This window comes from Ranitomeya imitator, chromosome 4 (assembly GCF_032444005.1).
Source record: "Ranitomeya imitator isolate aRanImi1 chromosome 4, aRanImi1.pri, whole genome shotgun sequence".
Lineage (NCBI taxonomy): Eukaryota > Metazoa > Chordata > Amphibia > Anura > Dendrobatidae > Ranitomeya > Ranitomeya imitator.
The window spans coordinates 649,825,789-649,839,795 of NC_091285.1; the positions used below are offsets into that span (position 1 = coordinate 649,825,789).

The window sequence follows — 14,007 nt, forward strand, 5'->3', positions numbered from 1 at the left end:
CAGAACAAAGAGCAGAAGAACATTAAGCATAACACTTAATATCAGAGCAAAAGATATTATCTAAATTATATGCAGAAGAAGACTAAGCAGTGTATGGGGGTGAGTCCGTTCCTCCTCGTGGTGCCCCTGGATAAAGCCTGATGCTGCAGGCCAAACTGAACGCGGACAAATGTAACTTTTGTGACAGGCAGAACGGAAGGTGTAATCTTCAAACTTTTATAGATCACAACTACGGGAATGCCTGTCACAAATGAGAATATGATGAAGAAGTAAAATAGGAAGAATAATAATAGTTGAATAAAATGAATATGAAGAATGTAATTAAAAAAAAAATAGGTAGAAGATGAAGAAGAAGATGAATAAGGTGAAGAAGAAGTTGATGTCAAAGATGCTGATGATGATAAAGATGAAAGTGTGGGAAAAGTAAAAAAAAAAGTTGAAGGGCGTGGAATAGTTAAACATCAATATCTGACAAAATAAAAAAAATCTTAACATAGTCAATATCTTTGTATCTCCGAACGTCTTAAAAAAAAAATTAAAATTCCTGCTATTCTATTTGATTGGGCTAAACCTCTATGACTTTAATGTCTCCGCCACCTAACCAAATACATCCTGCATTATTCTTAGTTGTTTTCCTTCATGTAGAATGAACCTACAAGGAAAGAAAGGGATTATTTTAATTCCGATATTTTGGTCCCATTGACTTGCATTGGGATCGGGTATCGGTATCGGCGATATCCGATATTTTTTGAATATCGGCCGTTCCAATCCGATACCGATACTTTCCGATATCGGAAGGTATCGCTCAACACTAGTTATGATGTATTTTATATATTTTATACAGTATATTACATAAGGTATCATGAAAAGGTAATCATTTTGTAATTTCTCAATGGGCCCCAAACCCTAGAGGGTTATTGCATTTTATAAGCAGGCTTTTCAGGTTTCACAGATTGAACAACAATGAAGACAATAAAGCATACTAATATTGAGGTACGTGCACTGCATCAATCCTTTATATAGGTTATGTCTACTATAAATGTTTTTTTTTTCTATATTTGTTTAAAGAAAGAATTACATTAATAAAATTAGAACGTTTTTTAAGAAATCTCATGCACATGCTTGTATTTTTTCCTGACTGAATTGAAAACTCCTGTATTTTTTTTAAAACACCAGCATGTAAATTCTTTTTTTGCAACATTTTTTCACCCATAGAAGGCAAGAAGTAACTGCAAAAAACACAGCAAGATTTGTGCTAACAGTTTTTGCAGCATCTTTGGTGAAAAAAAAATGTTGGTAAAGCAGGATGAAAAACATGAGCATGGCTGTTAGCATTTTCTAATGCAATGCAACTTGCACTTAATTTTTGTTTTTTTAAAGGGACACTGTCACTTGAATTTGGAGGGAACAATCTTCAGCCATGGAGGCGGGGTTTTTGGGTTTTTGATTCACCCTTTCCTTACCCGCTGGCTGCATGCTGGCTGCAATATTGGATTGAAGTTCATTCTCTGTCCTCCATAGTACACGCCTGCACAGTGCAATCTTGCCTTGCGCAGGCGTGTACTATGGAGGACAGAGAATGAACTTCAATCCAATATTGCAGCCAGCATGCAGCCAGCGGGTAAGGAAAGGGTGAATCAAAAACCCCATAACCCCGCCTCCATGGCTGAAGATTGTTCCCTCCAAATCCAGTTGACAGTGTCCCTTTAAGGAATCCTTTTGTTTCTCCCCAATCCAGGCATAGTTCCATAGTAAATTAGTGACAATAAATTAGTGATATGTATTAACCCCTTCACGGCCACCGATACGCCTTTTAACGGTGGCAGTTAAGGGTACTTATTCCTCAGCGCTGCTTTTTAACGGCGCTGAGAAATAAGATTATAACACCCTCCAGCCGATACCTTGGAGAACATGATTTGGATCGATTTTTACCGTCTCCAGTGTTGCAATTATTCCCCCCAAAAAAGTCCAATTTCCCATTTAATTTCTCTCTTTTTTGATATGATATAGCACATCAGAGCAGAGAGAAATGGAGTCCCCCAAGGCCCCCCGATACCTCTGGTGTACCTGGACCCTCCTGCATCCCCCGATCCTGTCCCCTGACCCTTGGCATCTTCTTCAGGAAGAAAAAGAAGGGTGCATGTGCAATGTGCCTGCCGAGATAGATTTTTCCTATTGAATCATTTTGATCACTGTGATAGACACTAGAGTTGAGCTAGGGTTAGGGTTAAGGCTAGGGTTAGAGTTGGTGCTAGGGTTAGGATTGGGGCTAAGGGTGGGATTAAAGGTGTGTTGGGGTTAGGGTTGTGTTGGAATTAGGGTTGTGGTGTTGGGGTTAGGGTGTTGTTGGGGACAGGGTGGTGTTGGGGTTAGGGTAATGGCTACGATTGGGATTAGGATTAGGGGCGTGTTGGGGTTAGGGTTGGGGCTAGGGCTGTTAGAATTGGGGGGTTTCCACTGTTTAGTTACATCAGGGGGTCTCCAAATGCGACATGGCGCTCGCCATTGATTCCAGACAATTTTGCTTTCAAGAAGTCAAATGGTGCTCTCTCCCTTCCTTCTGAGCCCTGCCATGCGCCCAAACAGTGGCTTTCCCCCACAGTCGTGGTATTGGCATACTCAGGAGAAATTGCACAATAAATTTTGTGGTCCATTTTCTCTTGATACCCTTGTGAAAATTAAACAGTTTGATTCCAAAGTAAATTTTTTGTGAAAAAGTAAAATGTTCATTTTTTCCTTTCATGTTGCTTCAGTTCTGATGAAGCACCTGAAGGGTTAATAAACTTCTTGAATTTGGTTTTGTGCATCTTTAGGGGTGCAGCTTTTAGAATGTTTTCACTTTTGGGTATTTTCTGTTATTTTGACCCCCAAACTCAAATGTGAGGTGGTCCCTAAAAAAATATTTTTGTAAATTATGTTGAAAAAATTAAAAATTACTGGTCAAATTTTAACCCTTATAACGTCCTAAGAAAAAAAATTATGTTTCAAAAATTGTTATGATGTAAAGTAGACATGTGGGAATGTTATTTTTTAATTATATTGCGAGATATGACTCTGATTTAAGGGCACAAAAATTAAAAGTTTGAATATTTCAAAATTTTCTAAATATATGCCAAAGTTCATTTTTTTCATAAATAAAAACAAGTCAAATTGAAGACATTATACCAAAAACATGAAGTACAATATGTCATGAAAAAACAGTCTCAGAATCAGTGGGATCCGTTGAAGAGTTAAAGAGCTAAAACCTCATAAGTCATAAAGTGACAGTGGTCAGAATTGTAAAAATTGGCTTGATCATTAAATACAAAATTGGCTCTGTCACTAATGGGTTAAAGAAAATAATGCCTGATCATCCAATCGCCTCCAAGACTTCGCCGAATATCCCCCATCCTCTGGAACTCTCTGCCCCAACACGTCCGACTATCAACCACAGTCGGATCCTTCAGACGGAACCTGAAAACTCATCTCTTCAGGAAAGCCTACAGCCTGCACTGACACCGCTGCTGCCTCATCACCAACGAAGCCACCGCCTCACCAACACCGGAGCTACCGCCTCACCAACACCGGAGCTACCGCCTCATCAACACCGGAGCTCCTGCAACCCTCAACCTACTGTCTCCTTCCCCATAATCCTGTAGAATGTAAGCCCGCAAGGGCAGGGTCCTCGCCCCTCTGTATCAGTCCGTCATTGTTAGTTTGCTTACTGTATGTGATATTTGTAACTTGTATGTAACCCCTTCTCATGTACAGCACCATGGAATCAATGGTGCTATATAAATAAATAATAATAATAATAATTAATTCAGTGCCATATCAATGTGTAAAGTAAACAATGGCCTATGTTAGGACTGGCGGAACGCACCAAGACAGATGGTATAGATGCGTTCGCAGTCCGGGGTCCACCGTGCAGGTGAAAACCTGCTGCTAGCAATTAGCAGACTATATGGCGGTACATACACTAGAGTATACACGCGTGGGTTAACCTCACCCAGCGTAAAAGAAGCAATCCTGTTAAGGCACAGGACCGCGGTACCGCACCTAAAGCGCGAGCAAGTAGTCAGCGAACTCAACCCCAACTGGGATTGAGTCCGATTAGACCCTTGCTGGCGCAACACCGCAACTGGGTGTGAAATGAAACAGAAGAGCATGCAGTGCCGCACTGACGAACGCCACTAACCACCCAGGCTTGGGTAAGGAAAGCACAGAGGAAGTGCACGGCGCCGTACTGGCGGTCACAGCAACTGGACGCTATAATGTGTGACTAGTGCTGTAGGATAAGTCGGGCACTAGGTAGCAGCCATACATCTTCCGCGAACAGTCATACTATAGGGTAGGGGTATCCAAGGACGACTTGCACTCACAACATACACACATTAGCAATTGTTTGACAATACTAGCGCATGGCCGTGCGGTCATGCGCAGTTTATATAGCAGCAGCACAGGAAGTGGCCACAGCACTTTTGCCCTTCTAGGACCTGCCAAGATTACCAATGGAATGTGCTGCAGAGCTTGAGCACATGACCCTCGATCTCCAACGGGAGACCTTACGCTGGGCATGCTCAGTACGTGCAGACAAGGACTTAGTCCCAGAGAAGTCCGCTCGCTGCTGACCAGCACAGACTTTAATAGCAGAGACTGGAGAAGCAGCAGTAACTCTCAGAAAAGAAGGAGAATGAGCAAGACGCTGGGACCAACGTCCTTGCTGAGCAGACTCCACTGCGGCTGGACAAGAATGGGAGACCGCAGCGGAGGTGGCTCGAGATTCCCCCTGTGCAGAAGCGGGAACTCGACCCCTAACATTACCCCCCCTCCTAGGGCCCCCCCCTCCTTGGGCCTTGCTACGTTCGAAGGCAGCAATGAGCTGCGGAGCCCGAATGTGCTCAACAGGCTCCCAGGACCTGTCCTCGGGGCCATAACCCTTCCAGTCCACCAAATAAAATTTTTTACCACGCACCACCTTGCACCCCAAAATAGCGTTCACCTCATAATCGTCCGAAGACGAACCCGATGTCCCAGCAGATGACTCGGAGAACCGGGACATATACACGGGTTTCAAGAGGGACACATGAAAGGTATCGGTGATACCCAGGCGTGGCGGAAGGGCCAAACGATAGACCACAGGATTAACCTGCTCGAGGACCTTGAAAGGACCCAAGTAGCGAGGAGCAAATTTAGTGGACTCAACTCGCAGCCTGATGTTACGGGCGGAGAGCCACACCAAGTCGCCAGGAGCAAAGGTCGGAGCGGGGCGCCGATGAGCATCGGCGGAGGACCTCATTCTCTCCTTAGAGGCCCGAATGGCATCCTGAGTGCGGTCCCAAATATCCCGTGCCTCCACAGCCCAGTCTGCCACCCTGGAGTCGGCGGAAGACACGGGCATAGGCACAGGTACCCATGGATGCTGACCATAGTTGAGGAGGAATGGGGTTTGTCCAGTGGAGTCGGCTACGGCGTTGTTCAGTGCAAACTCTGCCCATGATAGCAAGGATGCCCAGTCATCCTGCCTGGCTGAAACAAAATGTCGCAGGTATGTGACCAAGGTCTGGTTGGCCCTCTCTACCAACCCATTCGTCTCGGGATGATAAGCGGAAGAGAGATTCAACTCAATACTGAGAAGACGACACAGCTCTCTCCAGAACCGAGACGCAAACTGGGGACCCCGGTCACTGACAATTTTGTCAGGCATACCATGTAGGCGGAAGATGTGCTTAATGAACAACGCAGCCAAGGCCCGTGCAGAAGGTAACCGTGGTAGCGGCACCAAATGCACCATTTTCGAGAAATGATCGGTGATGACCCAAATGATGGTACAGCCGCGAGACTTGGGCAAACCCACGACAAAGTCCATCCCGACCATCTCCCAGGGCCTATCTGCCACCGGCAAGGGATAGAGCAACCCAGCTGGCCTTTGACGCGGAGATTTATTTTTGGCGCAGGAGACACACGCCAGAATATAATCCCTGACATCCCGGACCATATGCGGCCACCAGTACGTCCTCGCCAGTAGCTCAGATGTCCTCTTTGTCCCAAAGTGTCCACCCACTCTGGACGAATGAGCCCAAGAGAGAACCTCCGGTCGCAAATTAATGGGCACAAAAGTCTTGCCCGGAGGCACAGACTCAAGCGAAACCGGTGCTACGGTTCTCAGGCTCTCAGAGGGAACAATAAGCCGAGGCTCCTCTTCCTCCTCTTCAGTTGACATAAGGGAGCGAGAGAGAGCATCAGCACGAATATTCTTCTCCCCGGCAAGAAAATGAAGAGAAAAGTCGAACCGGGAAAAGAACAAGGACCATCTGGCTTGGCGAGAATTTAGCCGCTGGGCTGTCTGTAAGTAGACCAAATTTTTGTGGTCAGTGTAAACCTGGAAGGGAAACCGCGCACCTTCCAGAAGATGTCTCCACTCTGAAAAGGCCAACTTCATTGCTAGCAGCTCCCTATCCTCGATGGAGTAGTTTCTCTCTGCTGGCGAGAAAGTCTTAGAGAAGAAGAAGCATGGATGCTTCCGACCTTGAGCATCCTTCTGGTAGAGGACTGCTCCAGCACCAACGGATGAGGCATCCACCTCTATTAGGAATGGCTTATCCACATCGGGACGATGTAAGATGGGAGCGCTAGCAAAGTGGGACTTAATAGAAGTGAAGGCCTTGGAGACCTCTTCCGACCACAATTTAGGATTCGCTCCCTTCTTGGTGAGGGCTACCAAGGGAGCTACCAGAGTTGAGAAGTGGGGAATGAACTGGCGGTAATAGTTAATGAACCCCATAAAGCGCTGCACCGCTTTAAGAGAATGGGGCTCTTGCCAGTCCATCACAGCCTGTAGTTTGGCAGGATCCATAGCCAATCCCTGGGCGGAGATGATATAGCCCAGGAACGGCAAAGACTCCTGCTCAAACATACACTTCTCCAACTTAGCGTAAAGAGAGTTTGCCCGTAGGAGGTCGAAGACTCTGCCAACATCTCTCCGGTGGGAGTCAATATCTGGAGAAAAGATGAGAATATCATCCAGATAGACTACAACTGAGGTGGAAAGCATATCCCGGAAGATGTCGTTGACAAAGTCTTGAAAAACGGCTGGGGCATTACAGAGCCCGAAGGGCATCACCAGATACTCATAGTGCCCATCTCTGGTGTTAAACGCCGTTTTCCATTCGTCCCCCTCACGGATGCGAATCAGGTTGTAAGCACCCCGCAGATCTAATTTAGTAAATACCCTTGCTCCCCGAAGCCTATCGAAGAGCTCAGATATCAAGAACAAAGGATACTTGTTCTTAACGGTGATAGCGTTAAGACCCCTGTAGTCTATGCATGGACGTAGCTCCCCATTCTTCTTCTGCACGAAGAAGAACCCTGCCCCAGCAGGTGACACTGACTTCCTGATGAACCCTCTTGCCAGATTCTCTTGAATATAATGAGACATGGCCTCCGTCTCCGGGAGAGATAATGGATAAACTCGACCCCGGGGAGGCTCCGCACCAGGCAAGAAATCGATAGGACAGTCATAGGGGCGATGGGGCGGAAGGGTCTCCGCCGCCTTCTTGGAGAACACGTCTGCGTAAGACCAATATTGCTTGGGGAGAGAGGATAGATCTGCGGGTACCTCAGTAATAGCAACCTGAACGCACTCTCGGTGACACCTACCCCCACATGATTCACCCCATCCCAGAATTCTGCCTGAGGACCACTCGATGTGAGGAGAGTGGTACCGCAGCCAAGGTATCCCCAACAGGACCTCATCAATACCCTCAGGAATGACGAGCAGAGAAATAATCTCCTGATGGGATGGCGACAGGGACAGAGTAACAGGGATGGTCTGATGTGTTATCTGTGCGGGGAGTGTCGACCCATTCACCACTCGTACCGTTACTGGTTGAGATAGCATAACCAGGGGTATTGCGTGACGTTGGGCGAAGGCAGAAGACATAAAATTGCCCTCCGCCCCAGAATCCACGCAGAGGTCTACCGAGTGGGAGGATGAGCCAAAGGTAATTGTCCCCTTAAAGGACAATTTGGAGGCAAACGTCGCAGTGTCTAGTGCACCTCCACCTACTACCACTAGACGCTGACGTTTCCTCGACCGCTGATGACATCTGGTGGCAAGATGTCCTGACTGTTGGCAAACATGGCAACCCTGGAGTGCACGAGCGGTCTGGGACTTAGATTCTGCTCGAGACACCACCTTAGGTTCCTGTAACTCAGGAGCCTGGACTGGAGATTCCAAAGGTTTGGCGAAGGTGGGAGCCAGCCGAAACCTCTGCCTACACTGGGCTCGCTCTAACCTCCGCTCGTGAAAACGGAGGTCAATGCGAGTAGATACTGCTATTAACTCCTCCAGTGTGGCGGGAATCTCCCTAGTGGCCAGAGCATCCTTAACGTGGTCAGCCAGCCCCCTCCAAAATATAGGGATAAGGGCTTTATCCGACCACTCCAGCTCAGATGCCAGAGTGCGGAAATGGACGGCAAAAAGGCTGACCAAGGACGAGCCCTGAGTCAGTGCCAACAGTTGGAGCGCCGTGTCATGGGTGACACGAGGTCCTAGAAAGACGTGTTTCAGAGTGCTCAGGAATAACGGAGCACTCTGCACCACATGATCGCCACGCTCCCACAGCGGCGTAGCCCACTGCAACGCCCTGTCCGACAATAAGGAAATTATAAAGCCCACCTTAGCCCGCTCTGTAGGGAAACAAGAGGCCAGAAGCTCGAGATGTTTTGAGCACTGACTCACGAAACCCCTACAGGACTTACTGTCACCAGAAAATTTCTCTGGTAGGGGGAGGCGAGATAGCGTCGGTACAGGAGCGGCAGTGGACAAGGTAGCTGCAGCCACACTTGCAGCCTGAACAGCGACAGCAGTAACATCCACAGCTGAGGTTGAACGCTAAAGAGCCGCCAACCTTCCCTCCAGCTGCTGGATGTACCGCTGTAAACGCTGGTCGTCCGCCATTTTACTAGCCAGACCCTGGCGCTAGTATTCTGTTAGGACTGGCGGAACGCACCAAGACAGATGGTATAGATGCGTTCGCAGTCCGGGGTCCACCGTGCAGGTGAAAACCTGCTGCTAGCAATTAGCAGACTATATGGCGGTACATACACTAGAGTATACACGCGTGGGTTAACCTCACCCAGCGTGAAAGAAGCAATCCTGTTAAGGCACAGGACCGCGGTACCGCACCTAAAGTGCGAGCAAGTAGTCAGCGAACTCAACCCCAACTGGGATTGAAGTCCGATTAGACCCTTGCTGGCGCAACACCGCAACTGGGTGTGAAATGAAACAGAAGAGCATGCAGTGCCGCACTGACGAACGCCACTAACCACCCAGGCTTGGGTAAGGAAAGCACAGAGGAAGTGCATGGCGCCGTACTGGCGGTCACAGCAACTGGACGCTATAATGTGTGACTAGTGCTGTAGGATAAGTCGGGCGCTAGGTAGCAGCCATACACCTTCCGCGAACAGTCATACTATAGGGTAGGGGTATCCAAGCACGACTTGCACTCACAACATACACACATTAGCAATTGTTTGACAATACTAGCGCATGGCCGTGCGGTCATGCGCAGTTTATATAGCAGCAGCACAGGAAGTGGCCACAGCACTTTTGCCCTTCTAGGACCTGCCAAGAGGACCAATGGAATGTGCTGCAGAGCCTGAGCACATGACCCTCGATCTCCAATGGGAGACCTTACGCTGGGCATGCTCAGTACGTGCAGACAAGGACTTAGTCCCAGAGAAGTCCGCTCGCTGCTGACCAGCACAGACGTTAATAGCAGAGACTGGAGAAGCAGCAGTAACTCTCAGAACAGAGTGAGAATGAGCAAGATGCTGGGACCGACGTCCTTGCTGAGCAGACTCCACTGCGGCTGGACAAGAATGGGAGACCGCAGCGGAGGTGGCTCGAGATTCCCCCTGTGCAGAAGCGGGAACTCGACCCCTAACAGCCTATCAACTCAACTTCCCCTACTGTTTTTACGTTTGCAATTGTGTAATTTTTCATGCACTCATATTACCTTAATTCACGTCTACGCTTCATACATCAACAAAGCTTTTTGGTTCAGAATAGTTACTATTTTTTCAGACAAAAAATAACTTTTATAAAGCAACTATTTGTTTCTCTCCACTCCAAGTATAGTTTAATTGAATTTGTGATAATTACGTTAATGGTATGTGGTAAAAGTAAATAATGGCCTCTCGAATACACGTAAAAAGAAAATTTGCCCACAAAAAATTTGATCAAATTGCTCTTTTTTTTGCAAAAATCTTGCTTTGGTGGCCTAAAACCTTGCATTGTTTATGTTTGTAAGGGGGAAGCAAAGCTGAGCTTCAGGATTCGCAAACACGCAGCAAAAACGCAGTGAGAAAAGCATAAAAAACACAGAAAAATCTGCATTTTAGCTGCAGATTTTGTGCTGACAAAAGATCAGGTTTTAGTTGAACAAAATAAACAAATCAAATCAAAAAGCAATGCGTTAACATAACCCTTTGCATATTACTTATGTGTCCATCTTAAACTTTCCTCTTGACTCAAGATAGCCAAGATGAAAGGCATGAGATTGCAAGATTTGGTGGAAAAAAATAGCAAGATTTGTCCTCTAATATCTACTATAAATGTGCTCACTCCATGGTTGCAATATGGTTAGTAGTCTGTTGAAGGTCTGTCTTGCATGTTATGATAAAAGTGTGAATTTGTACCTTGAGCTTTTAGAAATGTACAAAATAGTAAGGATGAACATATCGGAATGTTACTTTGTTCCATGTCATCTTACAGCTACTGCAAACTGCAAATTGGACCACGTAAATGAGAATTTAGAAATTAGATTTACATTCCTTCATATATGCTGATAAATCAGATTCCAGTGCCAGAAGCTGTTACACTTACGCTAAGGGTACCGTCACACAGTGGCATTTTGATCGCTACGACGGCACGATTTGTGACGTTCCAGCGATATATCCGTGACGTTCCAGCGATCTCGCTGTGTCTGACACGCTCCTGCGATCAGGGACCCCGCTGAGAATCGTACATCGTAGCAGATCGTTTGAAACTTTCTTTCGTCGTCTAGTGTCCTGCTGTGGCGGCATGATCGCATGTTGTAACAAAGGTGTGCACGATATTGTATACGATGTGCGCATAGTAACCAACGGCTTCTACATCGCACATACGTCATGAAATTATCGCTCCAGCGTCGTACATTGCAAAGTGTGACAGCAGTCTACGACGCTGGAGCGATATTGTTACGATGCTGGAGCGTCACGGATCGTGCCGTCGTAGCGATCAAAATGCCACTGTGTGACGGTAACCTAAGACAACATGAATATCTGTCAAAATGGAAGCTTTGAATATGAGTTTCACATTGCTGCCTTCTCAATGTCGTCAGGTCAACTTCAATTACTTTTTGGCATTTTGATTATTTATTTAATTACTATGTTGGGGAATTTGACGATCATTCTTCTTGTGTGTTTGGTCCCAAAATTACACACCCCAATGTATTTCTTCCTGTGTAACCTTGCCATTGCAGATGTCACACAGAATAGGGAGGACATCTCGGCAGGAGTCTTAACGGAGCTGGATGATCGCATCACTACCCACAACGCCTCTGGGACGCAGATGAGTAGAAGCGTTGGATACAGTATTGAACTATGGGGTGTTTTTGGGACAATTTTTTCAACCGGCTTTGATGGTCCTCTGTTTTTTCTTTTTGCTGGGATGTCTTTGGTATGAGGTGGGCCACTGTCCTCTTGTGAAATCCATTTATTTGGGAGTCATTGGACTGATTTTGGATTTATTTTCTGGACTATATTTATTATTAATTTTTTTTCTTGCAAGTAAAAATATACGGGATGGAGTGGCTCGCTGATATTTTATGGATAAACGAGACATTGGTATTTGTACTTATTGGGATGTGATTTTGGACTATTTCCCTTTAAGGGACTTTTTTGCTCTGGCAGACAACAATTTTGTGTTTTTTTGCTGTGTTTATTTTTTTTCATTTTTTATTTTTTATTTTTGTAGTTTTTTTGATTTTTTTATATTTCTTTCATTCTTTGGGGGGTATTTATACTAGATATGTCCCTTTTTGGGAAACATCATTGAATGTACAGAAGCACATGATCACCCTGAAGTATATATATGGGATGGAGTGGCCCGCTGATATCTTTCTGGATTAAAGAGACATGGGTGTTATTTCTACCCCTTTGGCAGTGACATTTCCAAATATCCCTATTTAAGGGACTTTCTGATTCGACGGATCAAAGAAAAAATTATTTTTTTTCTGTTTTTCTGCTATGTTTATTTTTTTTATTTTTTTCTACTTTCATTTGTGTAGTGTTTTTATTTTTTATATTTTTTTCATCTTTTTTGGGGTGGATAGATTTGGCATTCTTTTTTAGGGAATATAGGGTCTATTTAGGGCTATTAGGGCCAGTCGTCGAGGAGCGGGGGCGCCTACCGCAGAAACTTAGGGTGCCAAACTCCGCTGTCAGGTAGTGATTGAGAATAGGCTACCAGACAGGGTAAGGTAGTTTGTATCTGACTTTCATGGGTTATAACTTGTAATACCTTTGTTGTATATATTGGAACAAACTTTTTTAGCTTTCAATATTAAAAGTTATATTTTAAGGATCCTTGTTGTGTTTTGGTTTTTTGGATGTCACATCCACTTCTACTTCTGTCCCTCGTCTACTTTTTATCACCTGGACCCAGGATCACAGGATCTCTTTTAGTTGCTGTATGATCAGTTATTTTTCTTCATTTTATGTGTTGACGGTGAAGTTTTCTTGCTGACATCGATGGCCTATGATCACTATGTGGCGATATGTAAACCATTACAATATTTCATAATAATGAGAAAGAACGTGTATATTGGCATGGCCACGGCCTGTTGGATACTTGGCGTAATAAATTCTCTATTACATACATTACTGACATCTGTCCTACAATTCTGTTATTCCAATGTAATTAACAATTTCTATTGTGATCTAAATTCATTACTTGATCTTTCCTCTACTGACACTCACAGCCAGAAAGTATTCATACTTTGTGAAATTTGTGGTATTTCCCTTGTCCAATTTATTCTCATCATTATTTCATACGTCTATATCTTCTCCGCTATATTGAAGATCCGTTCCTCAGCAGGACGTATGAAAGCTTTCTCCAGCTGCACCTCCCATCTCATCACAGTTATATTATTCTATGGGCCAAGTACCTTCTTGTACATGAAAACTGACTCTAAAGATTCAAAGGACCAGGACGTGTTACTATCAATGCTCTACATGATCGTGGTTCCGATGTTAAATCCTCTAGTCTACAGTCTGAGAAATAAAGATGTTTGGGAGGCAATTGTAATATTAATAAATCAAAGAATGTTAAGGTTCTAGCCACTTTCATAAAGTCTGACTATGCAGTTTTCTACAGCTTTTACCCAAGACCAAAAGCTTACCGGTATTCATTTATAGTTGTATTAAAAAGGTCCTATCACCTCTAGGGACATATTATGAGATAAAAGGAGACCAAAATACAAGCATTCCTCAAATAGTTATGATTAAGAAAAGGTAAAAAAATACTAATTTAATAAAACAAAACTCTGACTCTTTAAAACAGGGAAGATGAAGTCGGGCTCTCCACTGTCTAACTATCTTGACATCTTTTTGAGTATTCAACAGGAAGAGGGTGAAAAGAGATGGCTCTCACCAATGGCATCATCTTCTGTTTTAACATCAATTATTTAAAAGTATTCCAAACAACATGCACTAGACAGTATCATGGTGGGTACCAGGGTTTCTGAGATGTCTCCTGCTACTCTCTAATTCTTTTTATTTGACATACTTTAACATTACTTTAATAAAGAAGATTACTCTTTTGCAAAGTGTGAACTGTTTTTACCCTTTTCCTGAGCAGAAGTCAGCCTGCATGTTACTGTTTTACTATTTACGGGATAGTCCTTATTACTGTATCTTTATAAGACACTACTTTTATAAGACTAGTTTTTGTGTTGGAAGACACAACTCTACTGGAGGAGA

The 14,007-nt window shown here is 44.7% G+C and overlaps 1 pseudogene; it reads left to right on the forward strand.

Moving 5' to 3' along the window:
* The first annotated feature begins 11,299 nt into the window (after window positions 1-11,299).
* On the forward strand, window positions 11,300-13,365 carry LOC138674650 (olfactory receptor 5AR1-like; annotated as a pseudogene).
* The last annotated feature ends 642 nt before the right edge of the window (window positions 13,366-14,007 follow it).